Genomic DNA, 22,980 nt, shown 5'->3' on the forward strand with positions numbered 1-22,980 from the left:
ATCGGGTCAATGCCTACAAAAATGATTTTTTCCGCTCGTGCCTAATAGACATACTTATTTGAATAATGACAGTTAAAAGCTGAACTGACTGAACGCCAGTTCAGTATTTTGGCTTTAATTTCGGAATACATATTGCTACCGGGAGTGTTACAGGAAACGGAAGCGTAGCGAGCGAAACAACATTCACGCGAGGGTGAAAACTAGTATTGATATTCAATATTTAAAGCTTCACAAATCATTCTTTTCATTGTAGGTTTCAGCTCCAACAGATACTACTTATCTGCTTTAAGAAGACCACCGTGAAAGCGAAAAGCCGTGTACTTAATCCTTGGGATTATTTCAGCTTCACGTCTCTCTCTCATCGGAGCGTTTTGCCAGTTTCTTCCCAGCACTTGGGCGTCAGAGCCTAGGGTCCACTAATTCACGTCTCCATACAAAATTAGGTAAATAGAGATTTTACTAAAATAACAAACTCCCGCACAATGTATCAACTGATAAATATTATGATCAAATAACAACATCGTTCTGTAGCCCACGCGACGATCCCACGCAATTTAAGATTTTGATTTTCGTTCAAAATCTGTTATGAGTAGGTATGACAGAATAACGAACATTTTTGAACAAAAAATAATAACCTCAGCATAATATTTTTAAGCTCCGCAGATGAGATTAACATAACAACCGAGATTAGAGGATTCCATTTCCGACAGCCCGTAAATATTCGACATGGCAATACTGTTAGCGGAACTCTAACGAATGGGCTCTTAATATCTACTTACCGATTTAGTACCTAACAGGGTTGGCCCACTCACATTATGATTATTCAGTAAGTTTTCGATGCGACTTCTTGTTTGTCTATGTTGTATAATATTAAGTAGGTAGTAGTATTTAGCAGCTCAATGCTTATAGGGTAAAATTTATTTAGATATTAAGGATATTCTATTTCAAATCAACACATAATATCACTCACATCATCATCAAATCATCGAAGAAAACGATTCAATTCTGAATTTAGGTTATCAAATCAAAAAATCAATTAGTGTTATAAAAAGCAAAGGAGTCTTAAAATTCGGATTCAGATAACTTTAGGCGTCAAAAAAAACTAAAGAATGCATTTAATTCATTTTAATTATAAAAGGTGCTTAATTGTTGCTTGAAACTTTTAAGCCTCGGACTCTCGAGTCGATGGCTCTAACGACGAGTGAGACTTGTTAAACAAATGCGGCTGGAGTCGCTCTCGCTGCCGGTCGAATAAGGACTTTTATTTCACCACGGCACAAGCTAGAAATTTAACTGTACTTTAAATTTAAATGTAGGTTAAATGCCTTAGGTAGGTTAAAATTCAAGGCATCTAGCTGACACGACTTTTACGACTACTTACCGCCATGTAGTGACAATAGTGACAAGTAGTCACATATCACATACACGCTCAACGTCAACCAGTGCGTAGGGTTCCTAACGATGTTTTCCTTCACCAGAAGCAGGAATAAAAACGAATAAGTTTATTAGCAATAACACTCTCGATAAGATTCAGTTTTTTTTTCCTCTTGTGTTGTTGTTTTCTCATTCACGTAGGAAAATCATTCACAACGGATGATTGTGATTTTGATGACAATTGATTACCGGTGAGTTTGACCATAGATATATTGTCTCCGAGATTGACCCATAAAATTGGCATTCCATATAATGCCCTTTCAACACCGTATCTCCACGTATCGAAGCCTGAACAAAGTTGACCTCATAGGGCAAAACAATCTCGACCGGAGCAGAGCTATAAAACCGATGGCCCGTATCGACGAGCTATATCTGTCTATCGGCCACTGAACCACATAACTACGACTCACCAGTCTTTGTAACCTGCTCATTTTCTCATTAATAAACTTTATTTGTAGAAGGAGGAATTAAAATAGATAAGGAACATCAGTATGCAGCTTTATTATTAGTAAGTCTATAATATTAATCTTTGTTTACTACAGTTAGGGTTGTACGTGGAAATTAATTGATTTGCTCGACTTTATGTATATCTTTTACTGCGAAACTTACTTGACTTCAAGTGATTTGCTTAATACATACCAATCTTAATTATGATGAGTTAAATGTATTATTTATCCAAAATAGCTATAATTATGTTTTTAACCATAGTTTAAAAAAATAAACGCTTTCCAATATGTCATATATCAAATATGTAGTAAACTATGACTGAGGATGCCCGCGGATTCGTTCGCGTGGCCGAACAATTTTTAGTAAGGAGTCAATATTATAAGAGAGATTAAAAAATATATTAATACCGAAGTAGTTGATATTAGTACTATCATTAAATTTAGTTGTCCACTGTTAAATTTAGACGTCAACGACGTCTAAAACAAAATGAATTTCTATTTCGTAACGTATTGATCACAATTTCCGTTAAGTATAATACTTACAAGCGTCAGGTGCATGTCCGGATTACCAAACAAAAATTCTGAGTTATTTTGACGGCTGATCGGATAAAGTTGTAGATATACATTACCTTTATCGGTCATATTTACAAACTACAAATTATTTCTATCTATCTTTTGTACATTTTATACTTGTATATTAAAACATTTGTACTACAGTTTTAACTTTAGGTAAGTATATAATTTAGTCGTTCTTTATTTATAAATTATTTATTTAAGTTTAGTTTCATATGTATGTATGATTTATTTGATAAATACTAATCACATGGTGAATATTTCACAATAAAAAAATAATGATAAAGTACCAAAATGTGAAAACGTGAAATACAGTTCACAGTTTCAAAAATAAATCCGATTGAAATTGTTCATTTTCAGAATTTCATATTATCTTCGATCCTATTAGGTCAGCATTTTGCTAGCAATTCATTCATCATTACTGATCTATATAAACATTAAATCTCATGTTATAAATAATTCGGTAGAGCTTTCGTCCCCTGTAATTTTAATCTGTTAATCGAAAGTGAATCACTGTTGATTACGCTATCCCGTCACGTTCTATGAAACCATGTTATTTTTTATTTCTTATTTAAATATTTAAAATAATTTATATCTGAGATGGATAATTGAGATCTGAGACCTTTATATATATATTGGTAACTTTTTAGAAAGTTGCACTAAATATATAATATTTACTTTTTAACTAATATTTTCAAAAAATATATTGCATTGAGTCTAATTCATCTTATTGATCCAGTATAACACTAGAATAACACGACTAACACGTATATTTTAAATAAAGTATAATCAGTAATCGGATATCCAATAACTAATTAAGTACGTAATGTAAGGCCGGCTACTGTGGTTATACTGAAATAAATAATGCATTGTCCTGTTTTTCCCTTCAAGTTGGCAATTAGCAGTAAATTTAGTAAGAACATGATACACCTAGTTTAAATAGAATTTCCTCTTAAATAAAAGATTTTCTTGGAACAAGAACACATTTACCGGAGTTGCAATAAATTGCTCTGACAGATAGGCGAGGTGCCTATTGAGTTTGAGGGAATACTTAGCACAAATTGAGGACACTTTTTCGTTCTTTTGTACATATTTCCGGGGACGACATGTGCTTATAGTCAGGAATCTGGAATTGGCCTTGTTGAATATTCGTATAGTTGAAGATCCAGCGATTTATTAAATTAACATACTATAAGAGTATACAGTGATAACATAATGAAGTCTATTAAAAGAAAATCTACTGTATAAAATCAGCGGTAGTGACCTAGAATTTTGCGTTGCATGCAGATTACAGATGTTTACAGCTGTAATTGCAAAAAATATTCCATGACACCTTCTGTTTGGGTGTAATCCGCTTGTTTGGTTGGACAAGCTGAGCTGAAATTCATTATTCAGGCAGATTGCGAGTGTAACTCATCGGGGGGCCGCTGCGGCGCCATTACCTACATTACTGCAGATCTGATTCATAGCCGGCGCGGTTAACTATGGATGCCCGCAACCTATCAATATTTACCTTTTTGTAACAACCCACTTATACTACTCACGGGAAATCATTTTCTAAATCTTGTTGGTCTGGCCATGGTTTAGTCTAAATAAAATCTGCATGAATTGTTGCCTATCAGCTGCCAAGTATATGGAGTGACCCTGTGCTAGAGCGCGACCAAAGGACACGATAATACAAAAAAAATCAACTGATGTGTTCTTGAAATTATCATGTTTCAATGAAAAATCTCGGACGGACAACGAAATGATCCTATAATGAGTTACATTTACCTTTTGAGATTGGATCCCTGAAAATAACGCTGTTTATTTTGCTATTTAAAACTTCAAACATTCTTTTTCATTTTCAAAATACTTCAATAAATAAATTGCTAGTGTAAATCGATCGGACGAAATGTAATACCGTGGCGCTGGCGGCAAACTTTGCCCGCACCAACAAAATATAAAAAGCAATTTCTTATAATGCCTTCCATTTCTGTTGAACTGGGTGCTATTTTCGCGTTTTCGTGCCAGCAAAACTATCAATCTTATGCATCATACGAGTATGTGTATTTTTATCTAAAAATACCAAAATTAATAGACCAAAAGAAACTGATTTGACCGCTTCATCTCTTTATATATTACCACGAATTTTTGCCACATAAGTATATGTCAACTATGTTCCTGCTTACGTATGAAATGGACCTTTGAAGTGAAGAATGAAATTCAATTAACCTCTGTTTTAATTTTTATTTGGATGTTCATTTCGCCCTAAGACATGCGTAGACCTTCGCTAACCATTACATGTATACACCCACTGCACTTAATATACAATTTTTTTCATAAATTTACTTCAAAAATGTATTGTGTATATGTACAAATGTGTGTAATGAGCTGATTGAATGTAAAATATTCTGTTTTAAAGATAACCTTGTTCAAATATCCTTAAGTCCATAAGTAATGTCCCTAGTTCTAAACATTTATTTAAAAAATCAGAAACGAATTATTTTAAAATCGAAGTAAGGCAGTAAAGAGAGGGTTAGCTATTGTTTTTATTATGGTACTTGAACAAAAATAAACTTTTTATTTTAACAGCGCACCAAGATATATTGTCATTGTACTTCAACCCTTGGGTTTAAGTGCGACCCTGTGTTATTGGCATGCAATACGGCAGGTGACAGTTCACACGACAAGCGAGATCTAACACAAGTTTCCGGTATTCATCAGACCACAACCACAATGTACCTTCATTGGCCTACTATTTATTATATATATAACCTGCAAACTTCCAGTCATTTATCTTGTCATCCTAAATTTAAACAGTGTTTCTAAAGATTTTAACTCTACAAAAGTGAGCTTGATAACATTGTTAATTTTGAATAATCTACTTTGGAAGTATTTGAGACGGCCAATAATGGAAAAACTTTGCACTGACTTTGTAATTGTTTTCTCTTGAACACATTGTGAAGTAGGTGATTGGTTTATGTACAATTTTGGAATCCATTTTATTTTAAAATAATATGGCAAGTCATTACAGAAAGTTGATTTTTTCTGTGTCGTATCGAATCCATTTTTTGAAATTTCAATTTTATATATATCTAGAAAATACATGTTAATGTTAAAAGTCATGGTGTTATTTTATTAACTGCGTACAAAGAGTATAATAAAAAGTATGAATGGCGACCATCAAACTACCCTCCAACTGTTAGTGTACGATTACTATTTGCTCACAAGAACGTGTGCGAGCGAGTCTCTTTTCAGAGGGAAATTGCCTGAAAATCTTCGCATTCATCAGCAAAACTGCAATTATGTGCTTGCCTCAGCGATGTATAAATTCCAAAGTTTGAATTTTACTCAAAGATTTTTGTTATTTTTTGCTTTTTGGTACTACTTTATTGGTCTAATAAAAAATAAAGCATAGAAGTTCAACAACCTAAAATAACAAAACGTATTTAAAAGTGTTTATCCAAATGTATTTTCTTGGAATATTTAATTTCTGGGCTTGTAATATTGTGCACATAGTTATACCCTATTCATCTTGGACTGAGACAAAAGGTAAACAAACCTTATTTAATTTAAATAATTTAAAAACGACAACAACAAAAAATTTAACATTAACATGAAAGTAAGAACAAAATTAACAATGGAATAACGAGAAATAATGATTTTTCGTTCAAGGTTTGTTTACCTTTTGTCTCAGTCCAAGATGAATAGGGTATAGGTATAAAGAATTCAACATATAAATATGTGACTAAACAAAATTTTGACACGTGCCACATAAAACCTATGAAATAGAAGTGGTTAATGAGACGCTAACAAGTGATAGTTTTTCTGCTGTATCATGTTCAGAGCTTCACAGTCACGTAGTTTTGAACTAGATAGTTACGTTCACGTCGAACTACTAATGAGAAAGTACATTGTTCACGAACTTGGGCTTTCATAACTATCTTTCTACGTGCTCATAAATACAGGTGGGGTTTTTTTAGTTTTACTAACCAAAAAGGAGCAAAGAAATTTAAGTAACGTAAAGTACAGATTGAATGCGCACAATCAATCTGTAAACCTTTGTAAGATTGAAAAAATATATCGATAAAAAAACACATAAAAGTATTGTACCAGTTTTTTTATTCTCGAAATTATTCACTTTATCTAAATTATTCACTACAATAGAAGAGCAACCAAGCCATTTGAGAACCGGATAAACTTATCTGGACCGTCGCCGCCACTTGTCTTCGGACCTTTTTTACCTGTGACTGGGTAAAATAGAGCGGAGAGTAAGCCAAACATTTATTTCTACAAAGATCTATGGTGGAAGTATTGTGTTAAAAAAATAATTTATTATTGCAAGTCAACATTCAGCACTTTTACTAATATTATAAATTCAAAAATCTGCTCTATCACGCTTTCACAGGTAAACCGCTGAAATTCATCCGATAAAATTTGGTAACCATAAAAAGGCCCAATTTTAAACAAAGCCAATTTTTTTCCTAGAGACCAGAACATTTACATTTTGACACGGGCGAAGCTACGTGAAAGAGCTAGTGTTAGAATATTTAAATTTCACTCGAAGCTAAAACATCAGAAGGAAAGCAATTTTCGCACGAGCAACGATAGAACAAAGACTAAGTAGAATAATATATTATTATTAGTGTACATTCCAGTAAGCTGATACGAGCTACGTGATATAGGTCTATTACCGGAACTCTTGTAAATTAATAACCGAGCATGCATGTGCACAGTAAGCTCGGAACAACGTAGATACTGGATTAATTAATTACATAATCAGTAATAAATTTATGTGTAGTATCATAAATAAAAAATAAATCTGTTATAACAGATTTTACAAGAATTTTTAATATTGTAAAACCAAAACGGTTTCTCTGTAACTAGTCTAGGATTATATTACAGTTGAAACTATATGCCTTTTTAAGAGAGGCATCGATCATTGTATTTCACATATTTGCGTAGCACTCTCGTAGACTCGTAGCGCATTCGTAGCACCTTATCACATGAACACTTCATCATTTTATTTAAAGCTTAATCATCCAGTTCTTGGCGCAAGGTGCCTACCATCAACTATTACAAAACGATTCAATTGTAGGGCAATTCAGTTTAGGAACCTAAAATGAATCGCGTTATTTGGTACCACCAACTAATCTTAACAAAGTCTCATTTGAATCGTAAGGAGTGAATGAAATCAATTTAAAAAAAATAAAAATTGTCTCTGAATCGTAAACCCCAGTGACAGTAGCCAAATATAAGAAAGAGATAACGCTATACGATGTCGATTTATTTTATCTCGTTTCAAGAAGTGCGTTCCGATATCAAATTCTTACCATTTTGGGCAAACAATACGCACTTTTTTGTTACTTAAAATTAAAAATGTATATTATTATATTGCTGTTACGTGACTATAGTAAATACAAAACACAATAACATAAAATATTTAAATTAAAATAAATGCAATATTATGCAGACAGAAAAATTTGTCGGTCATAACATCTAAACACAAAGTTCATAACATAGAAAACGTACCACGAAAGAGTTTCCGTGGCAAAATTAGGAACTATCAATAACAGATAGACCACATCGTTGTTTTCAGCGACAGTAGCGCCACGTCTGTGGGACTTCTATCGTGGAAACCGATCTGAAATAGTAACTTTTTTTGAATCGACACCTAAGCGATCCAGTTTACGTTCTCAATACACATCATGGTGCGAAATAGTATGCAAAATGAGTGAATAAAATCGAATTGGCGTATTGTTTTGGTCACTACCTATATGGATCGTTATATCATCTTGATAATACGAATTTGCGATGCAGATCAGTTTAGGTCATAAAGTGGATCGCGTTAAAAGATGATGGTAAGTAAAGGTGTGGGTTTGTTTGTACACAGGTAGGCATAGTAATGTACCTGTCGCATTTTTCTGAGATGATTTCACAAACAATGGAATATGGAATGGAACAATAAAATATTAAGTACGTGGTGGGTGGCACAATTAATAAGTGTCCTTATAATATAATATTTACCTAAATAAAGAGAAAAATAAAGATTATTAAATAATAATAATAAGTATAAGAGAAAAGAGTATCAGATTCGAAAATAAATCATCTTTTGCGACCAATTTGCTTAACAAATCCCAGGGAGCTCCAATGTGCCGGATCAGGGCCGGCACGGGCCTTCTGAAACCCCATAATGAAAAATTTAAGCGACCTATTTATTCATGTCAAATATCAAACCAACAGAAACTTATCATCCTCAGTTTGTATAACATTGGTTGTGAGTTTGTACCGCCAAGCAAATTCAATTAAAGTTTATAATATTAGTCAAAACTGACTTATGTTTATCCAAATACCCAAAAATACCTGAGTTAACTGTACTAACTCAAGTATTTTTGTGTATTTTGAAATGCTCACTTTTCAACACTAGGTTGACCAGATATGCAACATTTTTGACGAAAAATATTCCTATTTCTACAGTTGGAAGCCGTTACATAGACACAGAAAAATATTCCCAACTAAACTGTGACTGTGTAAACAACTGTTACTACAACACGATTCATCTCTTGCTACACGCAATATTGTCATTCCTTTTTGCTCCCACGCAATATCGGTCATCGTACTCCTCATTAGCCACTCTCGTTTTTGCTCGTAAAACGGCGGTTTACAGTTTCCTTGTATTAACATAAAAAGATAAAATATTTAAGCGGCTCGATTCCTTTTCAGCAGTAAAATGTATTATGTAAAAGATACAATCCTGTGGTGGGTTTAAAATTTAAAATAGGTAGGTAAAAGTAAAAAGCGCGGTGGGTCGTAGGTATGCGTTTGTATAGTGAAACGGAAGGGGACCAGTGACGTTAGGTTGGGACATGCCGACCGCCCAGTGCTCTGGATACAAAGGAGCGCTTCTTTCGAATGTACGTACACGGCTGCTCTAGAATTAAAAAGAATGGATAGAAAAGGGAGTAAACGGCGCCCTTGTTTTAGTTGCGAAAGTGCCCACGGTTGCCCTAAAGTTGCACCCTATCTGCTTATCAGAATTTTCGCCCTGGGCACATACAATATTCAAACCGACGACACTAGTGTAACCACAGTTCCGTATCTCCCGGGCTATTCGAACTCGTGCTGCCTGGAGTTTGCATTTTGCATGAGGGCATTGTTACGATCACAACGCCAAAATAACGCAACACACCACCTCACTAAATGACTGAATTAATATGTGTAGCACAATGAACAAATATAATATATTTCTGAGAAAATAAACTCAAATGATATAACAATAATACAAATAAATATTTTGTGAATATATCTAATACATAAATAATATGTTCGAGTAAAATGGGTCTCAATAAGTTGTCATTAGATACGTGTACATTTTTCTCAAAGGTGAATAACCTAAAAACATCAAAGGGTAGAAACGCAGAAATTCATTGGGATCTTTCAATTTCGCTTTATCAATTTACGTTTCTACCTGATTATTCTATTTTTTTTAGCATGCTCATAATTGTCTAAAAAGTATCTACGTTGCATTATTTTTATTCCTACATCCTTACATATTATAAAACCAAGTTCTTTGCCGCGTCTGTTTGTCTGTTCGCGATAAACTCAAAAACTACTACACGGATTTTCATGCGGTTTTCTTAACTTATTATTTTTTTACCCGAGCGAAGCCGGGACGGCCCGCTAATAGTTTTATAATTCATAAACGTAATAGATTCATAAAAAGTATTGTATGAATATTCCCATAAAACGGTAATTTATTATTGTTTAATCGCCTTTCGAATACACGAATCAATAAGAATATATTCGTGTATGCGACTCAATAGTCGCATACATTATGGCTTAAATAATTATCCCAATACATTATCGTAAACGCTATTGGAAAACATAGAAGCCGGAGTCTTGTTGTGGTTCACAAAAATATTATGATGTCATTGTAGCTCTGTGACTATGTTAAGCTAAGTAAATGTATTGCAAAATTTTACCTGTCGTGAACTACAACCAACAAAATATTCTATCCCTATTACTCAGGCATAAACTTCGCTTCCGTGGGGCATAACGCATAATTTTTCAATAAAACAACGTAGTGTCGCGTAATGATGTGACTCGACAGCTGTAATGATAATGAGACAGCTGCTCGAAACACCCATCAAACTGAGGAGCTTCGAGCGAGGGGAATTTCGCGACGCGTTTCAATGAGCAAACCTACCTATTTATCGAACCATCTTGAAGTATTGCGTTCAAATTTTATTTATTTTCGTTATTTTAAAATATATTGTACGCTAATACCGTGTGTGTATGAAAATTAAATTACTTGTACTATTTTCGCTACACACCACATCACTGCACATATGCGTCTATACAAAATAATAAAATATAAATCTGATATTTATTAATTTACAATATAATTATAGTCATTATATTAATCTTTATTAATTCTTATTAATATTGATCCATATTTGTCGATCTAAGTCCAAATACGATGCAATACTTGCAGGATGTTAAAGAAAGAAAGCAAAGATATAAACTTACCAAGTTAATGTCGGAGTTCATAAACCCTTTTCGTGTTCTCACTTCTCTATTTTTACAGTCTGTAACGATAGTTGTTGTATGAAAGTATATTTTCATTATATGTAGTGTCCATTATTTACAGACAGTACATGAGAAAAATGAGAACAGCATTTATTCCGCCTGTATTTTTTTATTTAAAAAAATATTTACCTATCAAAAGAGTATAGAAAAAATGTTTGCCGAATTCCTGAATTATCCAAGGCACAACTGTGTCGAACTATTATAGAGTCTTGAGCTGTTCCCTTAAACACAACTACTTAGTATTATAGTTTTACTGGGCGCTTACGGAAATAATTATCCAAACCAACGAAAGAGATTTCTTAGAAGAACCAAAAAAAGCAAAATAAATTTCAAAAATAAATCAACTTGCTGCTAGTCATCTAGTAGCTCATTCCAATAATGGCTTTTTTTCATTTGTAAATTAAAATAAAATAATCTCATGTAAACATAACAATTTAAATTGTATTTTCGTTAACTACATATCCGCAATACAGTACATATCGAAACAGAATAAAACAAACCAATGCAGAATATTAATTCGAGAGACAATTGGATTGGACACTCGTGCATAACGATCTGAGTCTCGAGGAACACAGCTGGTCGCGTTCCAATTTCGAAGATCACCGCTTCGATGGACGTCCTCTTAATTGCCAATAAGAAAAAAAAATGGTTTTGTAGTTTGTATTTTTTTGTATAATTCGTATATTACGCAAAGCTCAGCGCAGATGGCGCTACTGGCTAAAGTACACAAACATTGCCAATGGAGGCAAAAGCGCCCATTTTCAATGTTGTTGCAGATTTACGCAATCGTGGTGCGAGTTTAAAGGAAAATGGAAGGAACCTACAATAGTGTTATTATTTTCAAGATAATTTAGTGGATTATCCTGAAAATAATAACACTATTTTAGGTTATGTTCTGCATTATTTGGTCAACTGTGATCATAAACTGATATAAACTTGATTTTGACTGAAGATCTTACCTGTATGAAGTCCATATTTTAATAAGTCTTCACGTGTGAAGTGTTCCGAGCGTTTTTTCGACCGTTTACTGGCTCGAAAATTTTACAGCGTGAGGCGTATCCCTTAGTTTTCGATGTTTTTTAACTTATGGAATACGATGTTTCCCAATATTTCGGCACCCGAATATGCTACATTGTTGTATATTTTCACAAACGAATACTTACATAATGAAAGTATTAATAAAGTACTCTAAAATAAACGTTTTAATCGATATAGCAAAAGGCGGCAAAGCTTTTGTCTACCTAACATACAGTGCTCTACTCTGGCCGGATAAATTATTCAATGAATGGCATAAAAACTATATGCATATTGTTATGTCATTTTTCACAAACGAAAAAGTGTTCCTCACCCAAATAGATTAGGCCACGACATTTCCTAAACCTTATTAAATTTTCTGATTGCGCAAACGAAAACTAGCGGGAAAAGTGTAGCGCGCACCCACTGAAATGTTGTTTAAACTTCCTTCGCCCACAATTTGTAAAGGGTTACTTTTATTTAATTTTCGACCCATACTCGTTACATCTACTTAGGTGCATATATCTAAGTAATACATAGGTATTACATAGATATATGCACAAAGGGAATGAGCAATAAGATATTATTCATGTACATAAGTATATTATTTTTTATCATGTCAAGTAAAGACCGTAAACTCATAAACTTGTCTAATATATCTATCTACAGCCTCTGGCACTTCTTAGTTTTTAGTAATAAAAAGACTGGCATCATAAACAGACGGGAAAAAAATCTAAGGGTTTTATTTTTTCATTTTGATGAACACTAAAGTGGAGATATCATTAATCGATTTGCGTTTTATCCCTCATGAAATAGACATCGTCTCAGTCTGATATCTAAACCCGGGCGATAGAGCTAACTTCTTTTATTTCACATTTTGTGTTTTTATGTGCACTAGTTGTTTTTATAAGTAAAATGTATAATATAATTTGGAAATAAAAATAGTCTTGGAAAAATGTTATTCCGACGACTGTTAGATGTTTGATTGTAGAGATTCTCAGTACTCCATTCTCTGTTTGTTATGTTATTACCTGAAATAAATTGATTTATTTGTTTATTATTTATAATCAGCCGAACTGCATTCTTCTTTAATAGAAGTTGCACGCAAACAAAGAAGATTCAAAATTTGTATTATTATTTTGATAAGTCAGATTTAATATCAAGCCCTTCTCAATTTTCGTTATGGTTAAAGAAAATCAAAGCCAGTCAATAGAAATAACATCAGGGAAGATTTTCGGGGTAACTAAGCGGCAAAGTATTTGCAAAATCTACCTACTTATACTTGTATAGTATATTGTACAGTCGGCCCAGCGAGATGAGGCTTCAGGATGAAATGAAAATCTTAATTATGTTTAATGTTTCATAATCACATTTCAACCGGCCAAGCGGATAATGTTGGTATTTCTAGGTGCAAAGGTGCGACGCATACGTTAGATCCATATTACATCCTATGTGTAAACATGTTGAATATTATTTTCTAGGGTTCTGAGGATTGGGTCATGTAGTCTAATAAATAAACTTGCGTAAGTATTTAGTTAATTTACTTAATTAATTCAACTTCGTGAAAAATAAGTATCTGGTATAATTAAAAGGAACTGACACCTAATGGAAGGCTCCTATTATACAGCGAAATAGGACGTGAAGTATAAATTACTCTGCGAATATTAGGTCAGCGACATACATGCAACCATTTCAACATAATTATAATGTTAGATGAAACAGTCGAAATGTTACAAATTGATTGCTTATGTTATATTCCATTTAAATAAAGTAACATTTTTGAGTCTGAACTCGAGTAAGTAAGTTGCTTTCACGTTACATAAATTAAGTACTAAGTACGTGAAATTCATGTACCTAAGATTACTCTAATTAAATACGACTAAAGTACTTAGTACGAATATTCAAACTCAGCAAATTTTCCGTTCGAGAGACAAATTTACGCGCGGCCATATAAAATGGGCATAAAGTTTTTGCCTGGCGTAAACCCGAGTCCGCCTGTGAGGGTAAGTCGGAAAGCTAAAAATGTTGGATGTTTTTACGAACGTGTGCGCCCTATTTATCGCTCGTATTTCCTGTTTGTTTATTTCAGCGCCTGGCGCAGTCAAGTAGTGGCCGCCTCTCCAATGAGCACAGACACCTCGTGACAGATTAATTATTCCATTCGTTGGCTGCCCAACGTCCCGCGTGCCTGCTCTCAATTCTCGTTAGTTCTCCATTCAAATGACAATGATTTGAAAACTTATTCGCCTCCGTTTTTAGTAGATATTTAATTGTTATAGATTTATCTGTAATATTACCTTAAGAATATTTTAAGTAAGAACTATTAATAGGTTCGCCTTCTTTTTCATGAATGTTGTGCAGTATCGGGGCGAGTCAATCGCCACAGTCCTCGGTGCTGTCCCAAACAGAATAAAAAATATTATGATATATGCCCATAATTTCTTGTGGCATATGGGAATAAAATTGTAACAAAAAGTTAAGTGCGTGTCGTGTGAACTTATTGAAATAGATTTTGTAAAATTATTGTCTCTTGCGCTTATGTTTTACGGGAACACATAACTCGACAAAAAAATAATAATTTTAAGTAAAATATTTCACAAACGAAACAAATATATTTTTTAATTTTCTTTTACAATCTTGTCCACATGATTAATATTTATCTCTACCAAATTACAGGTTTCTAGCCCAACAGTCTCTGAGCTAATCCAGTGACGTGTGGGACAGACAGACATGAGGAAACTATAAAGGTCCTTTGTTAAATTCGGGACCCTAAAAACGTGGGTTTGCGTGGTGTATGAATGAAAAAAGTACAACATGTACTGTGTGAATACTTTTTCTTTTTTACGTGTGTATTGTAATCTGTAATACGCTGTTCAATTTTAAAGAGACCGTAGAAACGAGTGTGGCACTTTCGTGCAGCGGAGCAGAGTCGAGTGGGCCTTGTCTGGACCCGGCGCCAGCCACCGCCGCCGACACCCCACCCTAAAACGAAGCCTGAAAGTGTTGAAAATGTAAGCGAACTTGCTCTTAGGACTACACCTCATATTTACGACGCATTCTTTTAACAATTTCTTCACATTCTAAGTACGTTTATTTTCATTTATATTTTAGTTTCGTGCAAACTTCTAAATAATGGACACACATTCTTCTAAGCCGCTGAAAGACATTTTTTCATCCTGGGTAGTATTTTCCTGGCAAACGGAGTGATTACCTTGTCCTTAATAATTTATTTGAGCTTCTACCAAGTAACAAACACAAAGGCCAGTGTTATCTCGTGAATAAAACATCGTCTCTCTAGATGCGAGAGCAAATGGCTATAGGTTTTCTTTACTCTTTCAGCGAGGTTTGGAAAAATCTTCGTGTATTTGATTGAATTATATAAATGTCTGTATAGAAACTTATATAAATGTCTGTCCTCTTAATTAACCTTTGTGGATAGAATCGTGATGATGTAATCGTGTACAGGTTCACGTCAAAATAGGCTATGAATTCTAAAGCGTAAACATCCAAAAATATTTGTCTACTTCTGACAAAATGTAACGTAAGTTAAGTATATAATAATAATAATAATGGATCCATATCCCCACGCAAGCCTCTCAAAGGACCGGACTATGTGCCGTGAATCCCAAAAGGAGATACAAATAATAACGAACTCTTTGCAATAGCCCATTCTCAGTCCATCCAAATTTCATTTTATAGACCAGTACTTCTATCCATTATTCTGCAATAGTTCACACTCCCGCCGAGACCTGCTCATGAGCATATCATTTTATTGGTATATCCGCGAGCGGGTTTTGGCGGGAGACCTACACAACATCAAAACTCTCCAAAAGGTCTCTACGTGTTGGATCCATATCCCCACGCAAGCCTCTCAAAGGACCGGACTTAGTGCCGTGAATTTATAAAAGGAGATACATAATAATAATAATAATATTCTTTATTGTCTTGAAAATATCGAAAATATGTCTCGTTTCGAAAATCGCACATATCGTATCTGCAGTACGGAGCGATCCCGGCATGTAATTTATTGCCTATCTATCCGTGCCAGATTCACCGAGATGGCTCTTTTATTTGTCTTGCCTTCATCTCCTGACGTTTCAAAATGGCTACTTTGTTCTTGAGATATACTTTGATTTACGACAAAATTTCCAAAGCAATTTTCAAGTAAGCTGCTCCTTGTTAGCTTTATCTATGTATCACCGTCCAACTCCGTAACTAAGTATATTTTAAAGATTGCAACTAAGTACGAAAATTGAAATATAGTAACACGCAAATTATCGCATACATTTCGTATTGTCACGTACACGCATTTTGTCGCGTATTGCACATGCACATTATGCACAGGAATGAAATTCTTGTAAATAAGAATGAGCGCCAAGCTAAAGGACATAAACAGGCATAACTACTTGCCATTCATAATACTTAACAACTAAATAAATACCTGTCATACATTTTTCTTTAACAAAGCCTTCTTTAGCAGCCATTTTATAGCTCACCCAATAGAACTACGGGATGGACGCCTTTTCTGGCGCATTTTCAAGATCTGGGCCTAACAATCCCGGTGTCAGATCGAGGGCCATTGTATCACATGAACAATATATTAGCACTCAACACAGGAGGCAAGTGGGCGATGTGAGAGAGCGACCGGCTAGCGCGGTTTATCTACCCTCCCTCCTCGCCTGCTTGCTAACTTGCTAGTTGTAATTTATGACTTAGCTTTCAGTAATTATAGACCTGTACTTAAAAGAGCTTTGTTAAATGTTTAGTTGTTAGTGTAAACATTGTTCTGAGAATATTCTATTTTGATTCGAAAATAATTTTAGTAGGGTACTGGCGTAGTAAGTAGCCTTTGCAAATGTATTTCTATTTTACAGAAGGAGGTTATAGTTACAATTTTTATTACCGGTTTATAAATAGGGATATTTCCCAAGCCAGATAAAATTTCACGTTATAGATAGATAGAAAGAGTTGAGCTCGAAGGCTGTCCTAATGCCTATGCAGTGTCTGAGATCCAAACCGTGTCGACTTTTACGAGGCAAGGTATCGCCGACACGCCTTGCCAAATAACTACATTAGGTTACTCTGGGGTACGAACAAATGGTCACGTACCACCGCATTTATCTTACATACTGAATAAATCTGTGTGCGTGTTTGTGCTCTCGTTTCGTGACGAGAAAGAAAATTATAAGGATAAATGGCCCATGGAAATGATGAAGTTTTGAAGGTGATATAAACCTGTTATCAATAAAAAAAAATCATTTCAGCTACCTTATGTAAGTCATGTTGGTTCAATCGTATTAAGTAGGTATATGTACCTAATCTATCTTGTAGTAGGTACCTAGTCATTTTATTCGATCTATGCTCATAGCCGTTCGTAACATTAAGTATTTATTATTGATACTAGAATTTTATTGCCAACTTAGAATAATTCAGAAAAATATTTCAAATAATATCGTTTCATACCTATTGTTATATGACTTATTTCCATGTGTTCGTTCGAGTGAATCACTCCAGAGAGTATCGTTTGGATGTTCAAATTCTACAACAGCGTGACGCATGAGAAATTCCCAAACTCGGCTCGCCCCGGGCCCCGCGCTGCGACTACATCCACATTTTACACGTCATACAGATTCTGATATTGATTCAAATTGTTGTGTATGAATAAATGCCACTAATTTTAGATAAATTCTCGGATTTAGCTCGTCCTGGGCGAGACTGGGGCCCTGACTAGGTAACAGTCAAAATGCACATCACAAAACATTCTGCTATTGATTCCACCAACTTAGCGTGTAGATTCATCATATACCTACTGATAGATTTAATGTAATTAGATACAGTCCTTATTATAATTCTATTAATTACGACAATAAGAAAATTAAATAAGTTTTAGTTGTTACAATCATGGAATTTCTAGTAGGTGCTTCGTCGAGGTACCTCTACTTACTAGTAATAGTAGTAGGCTACTAATTACATGCTTACAATACAAAGACCGCTGGCACTCAGGGCTCGTAGCCTGGGGCCACACTACATACCTAACCCCCACATACACATGAATCACTAACTTCGAGATCTTCGCAGCTATAGCTGTGTTAATTTAAGATTAATTTTAGGAAACGATTTAATTACATTTTATGAATCAGAATCTCAAATCTGCTTTTGTGGGTTTTTTAAGTTTTGTAAAAATTGTCATCTGAATTTTTCTCGCGGCTTAAAGTGGTAGTTTCAGAATTACAGTCAGCTTAGGTACCTACACCTTAATAAAAAAAATCAAATCCGTGTTCCAGGGGTCTCATGTAACCAACAAACAACACATTACGTACTTATGTACTTACAATACAAAACCCTTTCTTTATGTGTACATAAATCAAAACAATTACAAACTTGAAACTCAAAATATACGCAAAAGACTATCGCTGTTTCCCTACTTTTGTATCGCTGTGAACAATTCCTTTCAGGCACTATTTACTTAAGTACTTATTACGGAAAGACAAACTTACCTCAACCGAATATTGAAAAAGTACCTACCTATTTTTATACTGGGAACTGATTGCCTTTTTTAGCTTTGCAAATTGAAAGAAGTACCTAAGCAGTAGTTTCCAAATTTACTATCTTGTAGCCTCCAGTGTATGAACTGTGCTCAGTTGTCATGGAATGCAGCCAACGTTCTTGGCTCCGGGCCAGTGAACTCAGACGAACTATAAAAGGACTAATTGAATATATGATTTTTTCATATCTTTGTTCGTCGCCATTAAAGCAAGTCCCTGAAGGCTGTGCTACATAAGAGTATTATACTCGTTAAGATAAAAAAAAAATAGCTGAGGGTCGTGACCCTGACGGTAGGTGCTAGTAGCTGTGCCACTTTTAACTTACTCTAAAGGATAAAATAGGTATGTGTAAGTAGGTAGGTATGTGAGGATGTATGTGTATGTATTTGTTACTCTTTCATGCAAAATCTATTGGACCTATTGTTATGAATTTAAGTATACTCAATTAAGGATACCTAGTCTAGTTTTATTTGCACGGAATTTTGACATTTCTAAAGCATTTTTATTAAATTTCTAAAAGCCCCAAAGGCTACAGTATCTTTTCACGTATTTCGAAAAATTACATTTGTCAGAATCCCGTGAAATTAAAAATCAGTTTTAGGTAGGTATTAAACTTATACAGCAGATACGGGAATCTAAAAATCAGAACTGTGATGCCAACTTTTTGTTTTCCAATAAATCTAGCATGTATACTGTCATGTCAGATGTCTCGCGGCGGTTTATTTATTTGTGCAGGCTAAATTTTTTGAATTAGTTACCTCCGGAACTATCAGTCTACTTTATCTTTTACCTACTACAGACTTGTTACCATAGATAAAAGAAATATATCTTGTTGTGAATTATAGATATTAACAAATGTACCAAACCTGTGTTATCAAATTACATTTTTTCAAAACTTTAAATTCCACTTCTCGGAACTACCTATCGGTTTTCTTGTTTCAATAATGACCTGCTATTTAAATAAATAAAAAAAAAATATTATTTTATTTCAAAGACTCATAACTCATTTGGTCCCCGGTCCACTTGAAGTGCCAATTATTTTATTAAGTTCCTAAAAATAACTGTTTGCGTAGGATATTCCCGCGGTTGGAACCGCGGACAAAAGCTGGTACTTATCTAACAAAATACAGGTTGGAATAATTTTCATAGGCCACCACTTACTTCCGCTGAGGGAAACCACTAGATGGCGATAGGTAGTAGTAAAAGTTATGTCAGATGCCTTTAAGCGAATTGAATGAAATTTGGATAGCAATAACACATTCAAAATACCTATTTAGTTTTAAATCTGAATAATGAGATAACAATGATATTAAACTGAGACATGGTTAATGTAAGTTTGTCTAAAATGTTGATTCAATAAAACACGAGAAGTTAGTTATTAGTTAAACATTATATAAAGCCAACATAAAATTATTTTATAATATAGTGGAAAATGTGACATTATGTGAAACCTTACTTACCGTTACCCCAAGGCCCCTAATAAGTTTGCGTGAATAACTTATGACAGCCTGAAAATAAATTTATCTTTGATCTTAGAATTCCCTAAACTTCGTTATTTATAGGGAATAGTAACCTACTTTATACTTACTTTTAGACGTTAGGAGTATCTGTTTCGATTTTAGACGTTTAGGAGTACCATTTTATGGTTTTACCCGAGTGAAGCCGGGACGGTCGCGGGTGTATTATATGCGAAAGCAAGTTTGTTTTTTACTAGGTACCTAGTTAATATTTTCAGAAAAAAAAAGTTGCCGTGGGAAATTGACAGATAAAAGCTAGTGCTAAATAAGAAAGCTCAAACTATACTTAACATTTTATTTTGCCGAAAGTATAAAGATCCGGACCGTAGGTATTATGAACCAAATCTCTGTATATTATTTACTACTTTTCATTGTATCTGTAAGCTATTATATTTTCTATTCAAAATATATTTGTAAAACCAAATAATATTTTGCGTTAAGCCTGCGAAGCTGGCAATATGCTTCGGAACTCTGTGAGCATTAGACTTGTCCGCAAATGCATTTTCTCGCGCACAGGTGTTCTTTTATGGAACTTTGCCAGAATCCCAACGGAATATCACGCCTCTTTAATTGTACCTTTTACTCTTCATGTCTTAAACTAACACCTCTACACTGAAAACATGAAACATTAACATTGTACCTACTGCTAGAATTTGCTAGGTACTTTCTATGTAGGTAGGTATTTTCGATTTATTTTTCGATTTATGTCTTCTACATTCTAAACAACTTCACGGTATATAAATAACAACATAGTTAGGCGATTCCTTTGCAGATTCAGACAGAGACAATATTTATTCAAGTTTTCTAGCAGTAGCTCCTGGATTGACTTTGGTGAATGGGGATAGTTTACGTATTTTGGGTGCCTCGGTGTTGGAGGGTTCTGTTGAGAATTTCGTAAACGAACAGGTCATTAAATTTAATGCGTCTTCAGACCTTTTATTTAAAATTAATCCTCACATGGCTTACTTTATTATAAAATTCTGCCTCTTTGTGCCCAAGTTTACTTATGCTATACGGTGCTCGTTATTGTGGAAGCATCACAATCATCTAGAAGTCCTTGATGAACTTATTAAAGTTTCACTGGTAAGAGTGATCAATTCTGAAATAAATAGCGAGGCCTGGCAGTTTGCCTCACTGTTCGTTTTGGAGGCATAGGCGTGCGTAAAGTATCTGATGTGGCTCTTCCAGCCTTTTTGTCCTCCGCTCATGCGGCATCCTCATTATGTGGTAGGATTCTGTCCCCGTTTTCGGGTCCCATTGAGGTGTGCGGCTTGAGCGAGGCTGAGGAGGTATGGCGGTCAATTAGTTCGGAGGAGTTACCACTAAACAGAAGTTCACAGCGACAGTGGGACAGTCCTTTATGCAAGGCCATCCAGGAGAGTACTGTCTCAGTGCAGCCGTTTGGAGGATCGTGCTCGCTTTCTAGCTTTAATGGAGAAAGAGTCTGGTTATTGGCTTCGGGCACTCCCATCAAAACATGTAGGCACTCTTTTAGACAAAACCACTTTTACCTTGGCTATGGGACTTCGCTTGGGTGCGAAAATAAATCAACCCCACATTTGTCAATGTGGTGTGGCCGTTAACAGTTTCGGCCATCATGGCCTGTCTTGTGTGAGAAGTGCAGGGCGAATTCCTCGTCATGCATCTCTCAATGATATCATTCGCAGAACATTGGCAACGATTGGTATCTCCTCAATCTTGGAGCCCAACGGGATATTCCGTGCTGACGGTAAACGCCCGGACGGTATGTCCCTTGTCCCTTGGCGCTTGGGAAGGAGCCTGGTTTGGGATGCCACATGTGTTGACACTTTGGCACCGTCACATTTACCGTCCATCTCTCTTCATGGTGGCGCGGCAGCTAGTGCGGCTGAAGCAGGCAAAATGCGAAAATATATGGGTCTGGAGGATAATTATTATTTTTTACCTTTTGCTGTTGAAACGATGGGTCCTTGGGGTCCTGAAGCAAGGCTATTTTTAAGAGAAATAACGACGCGCCTCGTGGAGGCAACGGGAGACTCGAGGGCTGGCAGCTTTTTTGCTCAGCGTGTAAGCCTCGCTATACAACGGGGCAACGCTGCCAGTATACTGGGCACGTTGCCTCCCTGTGACACGTTGGAAGATTATTTTTATTTGTAAAACGGCATTTTTGTTTTGTATTTATGATGCTTTTTGTAAAGTTATTAAATTCTTGAAATTCTAAAATAAAACATAGTTATTGATATTGATACCATGGAATTTGTAGGTACTTTTGTACGAAGTACTTACTAAATCCATGATTGATTCCAATCGACTACCGAGAAAGAATAGACAAGTCATACACACTTGAGTTCACCCCAAAGTAAGAAAGTTATTGGATACTAAGTAGGTACCATAAATAAATAAATATATTAGGACAAATCACACAGATTGAGCATGCCCCAAAGTAAGTTCGAGACAAGTCTCGAACACAAGTGTTATGGGATACTAACTCAACGATAGTATATTTCATACATATAGATAAACCCGGGCCAATCAGAAAAAGATCATCTTCCATCATGGCCCGCCGGGGATCGAACCTGAGACCTCTTGGTTCAGAGGCAAGCACTTTACCACTGCGCCACCGAGGTCGTCAAACCATCGATAAAAAAAAGTAAAAGAATGGATAGGTGTACTACCATACCGTTATTTTCGTCCCGTTTCAATAAGTAGATAGAACACAGGGTATGAGATGCGATTTTATTTTATTTATTTAGCTAAATACAACGGTACACTGTATGTATCCTTTTAAAGTATTTAGTAAAAAAAAATAGGCACTTTCAAAATTTTCTTAGAGAAACACAATATCATCATCCTAAACAGGTTGACTCACATTCGTCAATCTCATAAAACTGCAAACAATTC

Source organism: Plodia interpunctella, chromosome 11 (assembly GCF_027563975.2).
Source record: "Plodia interpunctella isolate USDA-ARS_2022_Savannah chromosome 11, ilPloInte3.2, whole genome shotgun sequence".
Taxonomy (NCBI): Eukaryota; Metazoa; Arthropoda; class Insecta; order Lepidoptera; family Pyralidae; genus Plodia; species Plodia interpunctella.